Source organism: Halyomorpha halys, unplaced genomic scaffold, assembly GCF_000696795.3.
Source record: "Halyomorpha halys isolate HHAL.00 unplaced genomic scaffold, Hhal_1.1 Scaffold1741.1, whole genome shotgun sequence".
In the NCBI taxonomy this organism is placed as follows: Eukaryota; Metazoa; Arthropoda; class Insecta; order Hemiptera; family Pentatomidae; genus Halyomorpha; species Halyomorpha halys.
This window is the reverse complement of record NW_027106797.1, coordinates 80,346-90,598: the sequence shown is the minus strand read 5'-3', so window position 1 is coordinate 90,598 and position 10,253 is coordinate 80,346. Positions and strand designations below refer to the sequence as shown.

The 10,253-nt window shown below is 31.4% G+C and overlaps 2 long non-coding RNA genes across 2 annotated transcripts; both read right to left on the bottom strand.

Moving 5' to 3' along the window:
* Positions 1-2,454: 2,454 nt before the first annotated feature.
* LOC106690496 (uncharacterized) lies at positions 2,455-3,159 on the bottom strand. The gene is made up of 2 exons (XR_001344631.3): positions 3,064-3,159; positions 2,455-2,771 (listed from the first exon to the last, which is right to left on the bottom strand). It is a non-coding gene; the product is annotated as an uncharacterized lncRNA (long non-coding RNA).
* A 2,394-nt stretch (positions 3,160-5,553) lies between these two features.
* LOC106690493 (uncharacterized) lies at positions 5,554-9,381 on the bottom strand. Its single transcript, XR_010842795.1, has 2 exons — positions 9,080-9,381; positions 5,554-6,065 (listed from the first exon to the last, which is right to left on the bottom strand). It is a non-coding gene; the product is annotated as an uncharacterized lncRNA (long non-coding RNA).
* Between the last annotated feature and the right edge of the window lie 872 nt (positions 9,382-10,253).

The window sequence follows — 10,253 nt, the reverse complement described above, 5'->3', positions numbered from 1 at the left end:
ATAATAAAGTTAGTTGTTGAAGTATCCTTGCCTAGTCATTCTGCCCGATCCCCCATTTATTTTAAGGTAACCATTCAGTTTAATCATAAGTTATATATATATATATATACGACACATTTCTATAATGAAAATTCTTGTTTGAGACAGATTTGTTTAGTAGTTATAACAAAAACATCCATGCGGTCTCAACACTTATTTATTATCTTAACACTCCTACGTTTCAGCCATTCCATCCGTTTTTAAGGAACTACCAAATAAAAAAAATTAAATACATTTCATTCATTAAAAATTAATTTTAAAAAAAATATTAAAAAATTACATTTTCTACCTTGTCATACTATCACAGCCTAACATTGGTAATCAACATAATTGCAGGCCAATTTACCTTCGTAACCTATTTATTATTAGTAAAGTTCCTAAAAAAAAATTCGAATCAAGCCCCGAGAGTTAGTAAAACAGCACCTTAAGCACTGAGCTATTCCTTTAATTCTTCAAATAAAATTAATAAATTCAAGTTGTACATCAAGAAAAATATATTTAGTTTAAAATTATTATTGTATACAAACAGAAGTATCTCATACACCTTTCAATTCAAAACATTATTTTCATATATATACCTTTAGCAGTTGATTTTTTTTAAGAATACGGAATCAAAACTTCTTAATCTTAATACTTGTTAGTGTTTTAGATAATGGTATATTCGTGTTTAAATAAACAATTAAAAATCTAAGCAGTAGAACAAGAAATGTGAAATTTTAGAACATTTTTACAAAACTTTTGCTATTTACACACCATCTTGTATATTTTTTTCTAAACATAAAGTTGAGGTAATATGAATTTGGCGAATGACACAAATCTTCCTTGTTTAAGTGTAATAATTTATTTCATATATATCAACAAAAAAGTTTCGGGAATATCCCCATCTTCAGGTTGCTATAAAACCAAATTCAACAAAACTTATAATATGTGCTTACAACATCACTAATATATCATATATACATCCAAACTATTCATAAACTTTTTACCTAAACATTCATAAATTATTACACTTAAACAAGGAAGATTTGTGTCATTCACCAAATTATATTAATTCTAGAAACTCTTCCAGTATAAGATCATTAATTTAAGAATAAAGTTGAGGTAGTTCTAAGAAGTTGAAAAATTTAATTTAAATATTCATATTAGTAATTAAAATCATCAGCTAATTGTATATCTCTTCAATTATAGACAAAATTTGAGGTTTAGTGGATTACGTTTGAGTAGTTTAGTTTTTATGTATAATTGGATAATTTTAGAAAATACATAATGAGTTTAATTATATTTAAACAAGCTTAGGTAACCTTTCCCTGTAATAATAAAGATGATTATTACAGCATTTGGGTGTTTTAAAAACATTTTGGGTTTTTACTGCACGATTTTGAATATTTTGGCTGTTTTACTGCACACAAATCCAGTATTTCACTACCATAATCCGAAGCACACCTGTAATATCTGAATAATAATAATAAAACTTAGCCAATTCACATTATCCTTGTGAACAATTTTTCTGTCATCTAACGTTCAATAGGGTGTTTACAATAAAAACATTTAGAAGTATTTTAGACTTAAATTAAAACAACGCATATTTCAGAGATTGTTGACGCCATAATATATAATTACCTTGTAAATAATGTTTAGTTAGTCTTATTGTTTAATTCATAACGTTTATTTTTTATTTATATGAATTTAATTGGATTTAGTTATTTGAAAAGAAAAACTGAAATTATATTTTTGTGTTATAATGAGTAATAGAGACAGTTGCTAGGGGCTGATGATTGTTGCTAAGGCGTCACCTAGCAACGGTGATATACCGCTTCTGTGTTTCGATTTTAATATGAGTTCCGGATAATTAGTGACCAGGAACGCGTGTAGCCAGCCTGCCCTGCGTTAATTTTGTCGGCTCGCCTAATACATTAATACGACTTTTGGACTATCGCTGAGCCACTACACCAACTTTGGAACATTACAACGGTGTATTTAGCTACAAGAGCTGCGACCTAAACATCTCGGCAGCACTCTTCCTCTAACCTATCTGAGTGGAGCAGCTTGCGTCGTCTAGTATTTGTTTTATATATATTTATTTGTTTATGTGTAAATTAGTTTATTTTATTTTCATCTTCATAATTTATATAACTATTTTATTTTCATCTTCATAATTTATATAACTATTTTATTTTCATTGAGTGACCTTTTGTATTTTTAATTGTATTCATCATTAGTCATATTTTGTTTATTTTAGTTTTAGTTTTTAAAATGTTTAAATTGGCCAAATAAATATTTAATCCGAACCAGTTTGTTTTTTGTTCATTTTTAAAGCCTTTCAAAAAAAGACATAGTCGATTTGAGATGATAAATAAAAAATACTTACATGCTGTATTAAAGATTCACATTTGATGACAAGACTATATTACAGAATATGTTTTAGAAATTTTATTCTTATTTATTTCATACAATAAAGGTGAATAAAATACATCCGTTTTTGTATAATTATATTATTCAAGCAAATACATATTTTTTGAATTGATATAACTATATACTTATATTTGTCGAGCTGCAGAAATAGAGAACCTACAACTTCTTTTATTACACACACTGATCATCCTAACTGCTTACAAACTGAAACTGCTCCCCTTGATCAGCTATTGCGAAGTTACTGGTGTTGTTGCCTCCTCTTTGCTCAATGTTAGCTTCCTGTTTATTGTTTGTCGCAGTCTGATCGCCACGGCTCGTACCTGCCAAATATTTTAATTTTAGAAGTATTGACTTTGAAATGGAATAGTCCTATGAGTTTAGAACAAATTGTTATAGTATAAAAATACTGACATACAACAAAGACCAAGATTCAGGGGCCATTTTAAAATATATTACCACGTTTTTCATTACAATAGCATTCAAGTAATACTTTTGAATTAGTTTACATCAAGACATATGAATTATCCACAAATTTTGCTACGTTATTATATCACAGCAAGAATTAGAGGAGTTCACTATCTATATTCTTTACTGTACTCCATTTATGTTTACCTGCATTACAAATGACTGCCTGTTGAAATACTGCAGCGCATAGAAAGATCACAAAGATGGTACTCATCTTGTCCAACTGTGATTTCATTTAGTCGAGATCCGCTTATATATGTTACAGCTTTACTCTAAGAACAATTAAACTAAGTCATAAATGTATATAAGGTAATTTAAGCTGAACCATTGAACAGTTTAAAGGTAATTTAACATTACAAGGAAATAACAGTGCAAAATACTTTGTTTTTCTCTTATATGTCTATTTTTGGCATGAACAATAATGTTCGATTTCAGCAAAAATACAATACAAGGGCTTATAGAATTGTATTTTAAGAAGTAACTTTCTTTTCGAATTCTTTCGAATATAACCTTCAGTTCAATTTCCGGTTGATGATGTCGATGGGATAGTACGATTTAACCTGATTTTTTTTTATTTGTTACTTTACTTACATCAAATCTCTTATACTTTCGTTACTGATATTGAATGGAATATAATATTTGCTCCGAAAATTATTTAGACATATTTTTTTGTATTATCTATGTTTACTATTTGGCAGGATTAAAATGTTGCATCATATAAAATTAAGATAATTATTGCATTTGCAATAAATTCAAATTGAAAACTGAAAAATTAACCTCAAACATCTGCACTTGAACGAAAAAAACATTAATATATCAAATATCTAGAAGGATCAAATTCATATTTGGAACTCCTTTATATCATAGCCAATTCTTCACAATAGACTTAAAACTTAGGATAAGGAAACTTGGTAAGGATTTGATGTAAGAAACTTCGAGGTAAATAATTCAGACAAGAAAATATGGAAAGGAGGACTCAAATTTCAAAATGGGACCCTGAAGGATTGACAAATAGAGTCAGGTATATTCAAGTAATGCAACAGAGCCATGATACACAATAGGGTCATATTTATGATCTTTAGAACAGTTTCATAAAAAAAATCATTATCGATATTTACATGTATATATACTTATATTTAAATACCATAACGATAACGAATCAGCTCAATATTCTAAAACAATTAGCTACGAGCAACAAGCTCCAGGTGGACTCCGGGACACAGAGGAAATGAGAAGGAACAGAATAATTGGCCCTCGATCATCCCGAAGAGTATTTTAATATATTTACGTTGTTTATTTTACGTCGAGGTGCACTTCATTATATGTGTGCTTGTTACTAGCTCATTTTATATACAAATTTACAATAGAGTTATGCTCCGCTCTGCACATGTGTGGTAAGGCACGGGCCTGCTGTGGTTCATGTGTGGCAAGGCATGGGCCTGCTGTGGTTCAGGTGTGGCAAGGCATGGGGCAGCTGTGGTTCATGTGTGGTAAGGCACAGGTCTGCTGTGGTTCATGTGTAGTAAGGCACGGGCCTGCTGTGGTTCATGTGTGGCAAGGCATGGGCCAGCTGTGGTTCATGTGTGGTAAGGCACAGGTCTGCTGTGGTTCATGTGTGGTAAGGCACGGGCCTGCTGTGGTCCATGTGTGGTAAGGCACGGGCCTGCTGTGGTTCATGTGTGGTACGGCACGGGCCTGCTGTGGTTCATGTTATCATCAATTCTGTCACATCCAATCAAGCCATTCTTTTACCTCATATACAGCAATTCTGAGTTTAATCATTTTGAGTTAAATTTCCAATTACTCCCCAAAATAATATTTAACAGTTATTGTAATGAATTGGCTTATCCTCTAATTCTGCATACCTAGTAATTCCAAATGTGTTTTTGATCAAAGATCACTTCTAGATATTTGACCTTACTTGATATATTAATGTATTTTCCTTCAAGTGTAGAGGTTCGGTTGTCAGTATTATTTTCATCATCATTAAGATTATTTCAATCAAAATGCTTTTGTCGAATAAAATAAAATTTGGAGAAAAAATGTATTTGAAAAATTGTAACGTTTATAATTTTCTTAAAATATGGAGGAAAACGAGGATTATAACGGACGGACTAGCATCTAATGGGTATCTACATTAGTAGCTTTCAATTTTATGTGTTTTCGTCCAAATTCAAGGAAAACGACCAAATCTTTGAAAAACAATATAAAGAGCTGTTGTTTTCATAATATGAGATACAACTATGAATCAAGAAGAACAATCGTTTAGTTTCCTGTTTAAGTTGATGAAGTATTTTATATGAATATATGATAAAAATAAGAATATTAATTATTATGAACTTTGATACGAAGGAATAAATCGCTTAAGTTAGGCCGTTTGCTATGATGCTGGATGGAATTAGAGCGAGGGAGAGAGACAGGAGGTCCACGCAAAATAGAAACAAACTGATGGATACTAGGCAACCAATCGCATCCATTTTGTGTCTCTCTCGGTTCGATATTATCTCGCCTCGCTTAGTTCGAAGGTTAATAGATTAGCTTTTGAAGTAATGGTGTTTGTTATTAGAACTCCAATGTTTCTGACAAAATCAATTATTTCATAAACGATTAGATGTGGGATGACTAAAGTAACAGAGCTATATTTCTTCAGCTTTATTAAGAGTTTTATTAACTTAGATGTAATTATAATTTTGAATTATAACAAGTAGTAAGTCATAAGTAACAGTTATATGAAAATTATTTCCTAACATAAAGTGAGTGGAGTTATGGTATAGTTCATCAGTACGCCGATGAGTTATGGTTCTATTAATCTATTCTAATATTGAGTTGAACATTATTGTCCTCCTCAGGAAATTCGTCATAAGCAGTGTCGCTGATCTGGAATCCTTCGTTAATCGCTCGTACATTGTTCCGTATTTGATCGGAAATTATCTTAGTGTCTTTGCTTGAAATATTTTTCACTGCACTCAGGCCTGTTTGAACAATTCTATCCCAAACGTGAAGGTTCATGTTGGTCACGTTTTTGGCGGTTTTTATTGCTTTCTGACCCAAAGTGTTCATCCGTTCTGTTTCTGTTTTAAGGACTCTATTACTCATCCTGACGGCCGTTCCTATAACTGGAATACTTGAAACGGAGCGGCTACAATCGTCTGAAAAAGAACGTAGTTGCCATTAAATAAAAAATAATTTCATTATTTTATTATTATTTTTTAAGTATTTCTTTATTGGTAGATTGGCCTTACATGTTTATTATATCACTCTGTTAGTTTTTGTTAACATTTGAAAATGTGGGAGGGAGGTCTTAATCTCGTGCAAAAGACACCCCTAACTATTTAAAATGCTTATACCATAACAATAATAAATAATGAAGATCATATTATAAATTAAAATAAATAAGTAATTCAAAATAATAAGTTACGTAATTAAGGTTAAACGAATAAAATTATTTTTATCAAATTAATAAAATAAACAATTGACTTATACTGAAAAAATAATTTGAGAAAAAAGAACAAAAGAAAAAATACATATATTTTCTATTTATTTAATTAAATTTACTATTATATTTACATAATAATACATCTAGTAATATTAGTTCTATTTCAATGAAAGGATACAATCTTTTTAGAAAACTACCAATAAGTACCACTCCAATATCGTTTCTATCTTAGAAGTTCGCGAGACCATCTTCTTTTCAGATGTCTCAGAAATTGGTCAGGAACAGATGAGGAAGTAAGGTTAGAAACTAGTGGATTTGGGTGGTTAAGGATTTTAGAATGGAAGTATTGATATCTGGTTCTGGCTGCGGAACATTGAGGTCTTTATGGATGATTTTTTTTTTTTATGAAAAAGCATTGGCGAATCATCATTGTTGCTTTGAATGGGGTCCGAAATATGTCAACTGTGTCTACCCTGATATTAGTCCGATTACGATGTTAGTTGGTAGTGGAGGAAAGGAACCCAGTAAGAAGGCATGTTAGTACTTGTTAAGATGATGACTTTTGTGGGAGTTTAGCTTACAAACAATTTGATCATTTTCCAAATTAATATCTGGAATTTTCCGGGTGATGTATGAAGATTCGCTGATGCAACAAGATTTTTAGAAATCTACAAAAAGTGTGAGTCATTTTTGTAAACGCCCCAAAATTCATTTATAATAAGTATTTTGAATAATGTAAAAGTTATTTTGTTGCATTTAATAAGCAACTACTCCTAACGGTGAAGAAATATTTGACGCAGCTGAGTCTTTATCCAGTCTTATTTTTATAAAAAAAAATTTTTGTAAAAAAAAATTGCCTTCCCAGGCATTTATAATAAAAATATATTGTGGTTTAAAGACATTATATCCGAATTGCTTGTGAAAATATTTCCACAAAAACCCCAAGAGTATGTTTCAACATCATTCACACTAATTTTGAATTCGAGAAATTAATACTAAAACAATGTGCTTAAGGCCTGATTTAAAACTGACGGATCATTCTATGGATGTTCCATAATTAACTATGTGATATTAGTTATGTTATCTCTGAGACAGATAGACTTTATGATAAAATAAACCTTAATCCTAAAACTTGTTGACATAAATTAACACATAACGAGCAAGTTCATTGTTCCATTGACTGTCACTGCAAGGACAAAGATAAACAAATGTGACCATTTACACGCTCGTATCATTAAATTGCTTATCCCTTTTAGTCAGGTACAAAATGTTCCACCTTACCCTTGTATTCCTGTATACTGACTATAAATTGAATAATTTTGAAATTATGGATAAATTAAATTTTCTTCTAAACGCAGCATTTGTCTCTGATTTTTATTGGAAATTTCTTTTTTTATATATAAAAATAAAAGAGATTTTTATTTAGAAAAGAGGATCTCAAGAAAAATCTATGGGCCCAGGAAAACACGTGAAGGTTACAGGGGAAGATCTAACGCGGAGATCTACTGAAAAATCAATGAGCCAGAAACCGAGTTAAGAATCAGAAGTCTGGTGTCCTATGGGCACATGAAAAAGATGAAAGAAAAAAGATTTTTAACAAAATGTTTAGCTGCCAAACCATGGGAGGATGCAAGAGGCAAATAAGAGAAGAATTAAAGAACGTTAAAAATTCAGATAATGACTGTATAGATAGACACTTACTGGAAAACATTGAAAAATCTCGCCAATATTAGAAGAAGCAAAAAGAGGGGCACGAAGTGGTCTGAAGAAAGAAAATAAATGCAGTCGAGCATCATGAATCTGCTGTAAGAAGAAAGAAAATGGAGACTCACAAAGAAGCCTATATATAACCAATGATATTCGCGTGGTTCTTACTTAGTAGCCACTACGTGATAAAAAAAAAAAAAAAAAAGTAAAAGACATTAAGGTGAAAACTTTGGATAATTTTCGAGAATATTGTTGGAGCCATCTTAGTGCTACACTCAGTAGAAAATTCAGGTTTTCGACTGTCGAGCCCGCAGATTGGTACGCAGACTTTGAGGATAAAAAATGGTTGGCACAGACATACATACATACATATACATAATAATCCAGTGACCGAAACTATTTAAAAAAGGGGGACTCTGAAATGCATTGGTATGTAGAAAACTGCATACGGAAAATCTAGCAGTGATTATACTGTCCTTACCTGGTGGAAAGTAAAGTTCAACGTGATTTTGGATTAGTTCATTCCAGGAAACTGTTAAAAAGGAAAGTTTAATTTAAAACTGATTCATGACATTAAACAGAAATTAGAAGGCATCCGCTTTTCAGAGAACTTCAAAGATGTTCAAGAAACCGTACTTTCTTAATTTTTTATTAAATCTTCATTATATAAATGTTACCAAAATAACTGATATATGTGCATTAAACTTTTCTTTTTCTTTTTTTTTAATACAAGGTGATCAAAATTTCCTGAAAGAAATTCGTTATTTGTTTTCGTATATCTGAGTTATTTCTATCATACATAAAATTATTATTTTCCTCCTCTTTCAAATACAACAAAATAAGCTAATTTCGTGATTTATGTAGTCTCTTAGAATTATTGTCATATAGAATTAAAGAATACGTTAATACGTACAAAAAGTATTTGTTATAGACAACATTCAATTCATCGTGAAATCAAATAAAAAGCCGTAGTAGACAACCTATAATAAGAAACAATATGTATTAAGTGGAGAAACCTACTGAGTAACTCCTCTGATATATCACTCCAATACTTGAGAGCAGCAGAAAAAAACGACGCAAGATTGTTGGAAAAGTTTCTTGCGATGGCGGTATAATCATGGCTCAAATGGCTCAGCAAATTGGCTCCGTGCTGCGTTGCATTGTTGCTAGTGTTGACGGATCCAACCATGGAATCCTCGAGGCTGCCAGCCATCATGGTGTCCGGGAACCCTAGAGCTGTTCCTACGCACAGCACCAGGATAGTGGCTGAGATCATGGCTTCCAGACTGACTCTGCTTCCAATCTCTCTCATATTATCTATAGTGCAAATAGCAATTCTCAGAGCACGGACTAAAATCGTAAAGAGTTGACGAATGAATTATCATAAACATTCCCATGCTTTCTCAAGCGTTGTCCTCGCTCTAATCAGAGATATGATTTTTTAAAGAGATTTCTTACAATATTTCCTTTTGTTCCCCATACAACTCCAAATTTCTCGACTGTAACTGAGGATTTCTCAGCTTTTGTCACCGATTTTTGAACGTACGATGACTTTTCTATCTCAACCAATACTTCAGTGGCTATAAGAGAAAACATATTGTGTAAACATGCGAAACTTATATAAGTGAAATTTGGTTGACGATCAACCAAATTTCTTGTTTCGAGCCTATTCTTCGAATTTTGTCAGCAAGAACAAGACTGAAGTTTAGTGTTAAGTGAATAATAAGCGATCTATTTGTGGATTAAATTTCCTAAATGATTTATAGAAAATGGTGGCTAGATTTGAATCCGGCTGTGTCATATATTTATTTATTCTACTGATTTATTCTTTTGTCAATGGAGCCAGAATCCTCTTTGGGGCACACCCAGTCTATTAAAGTAAGTACCCTTAATTGTAGAAAAAACAGCTTGTTCTTGATCATGAACAAATCACCGCCTTGCACAGCCGTTGTTCAAGAAACAGTATTTTGTTTCAAGAAATTTAGTTACCATAAGAACTGACATAAATACCTTTAACATTTTATTTATGTCTACGGAATCAAAACTTCAAGAATCAAATTCGGAACATAGTTTTAGTATTTGTGAGCTATTTCAATAATCCACCAACTATTATTTCCTCCCTCTTTCAAGTACAACAAAATAAGTTTTGTAATTAATTATTATATTTAATTTAAAGGGTAATTTTTAAGATTTC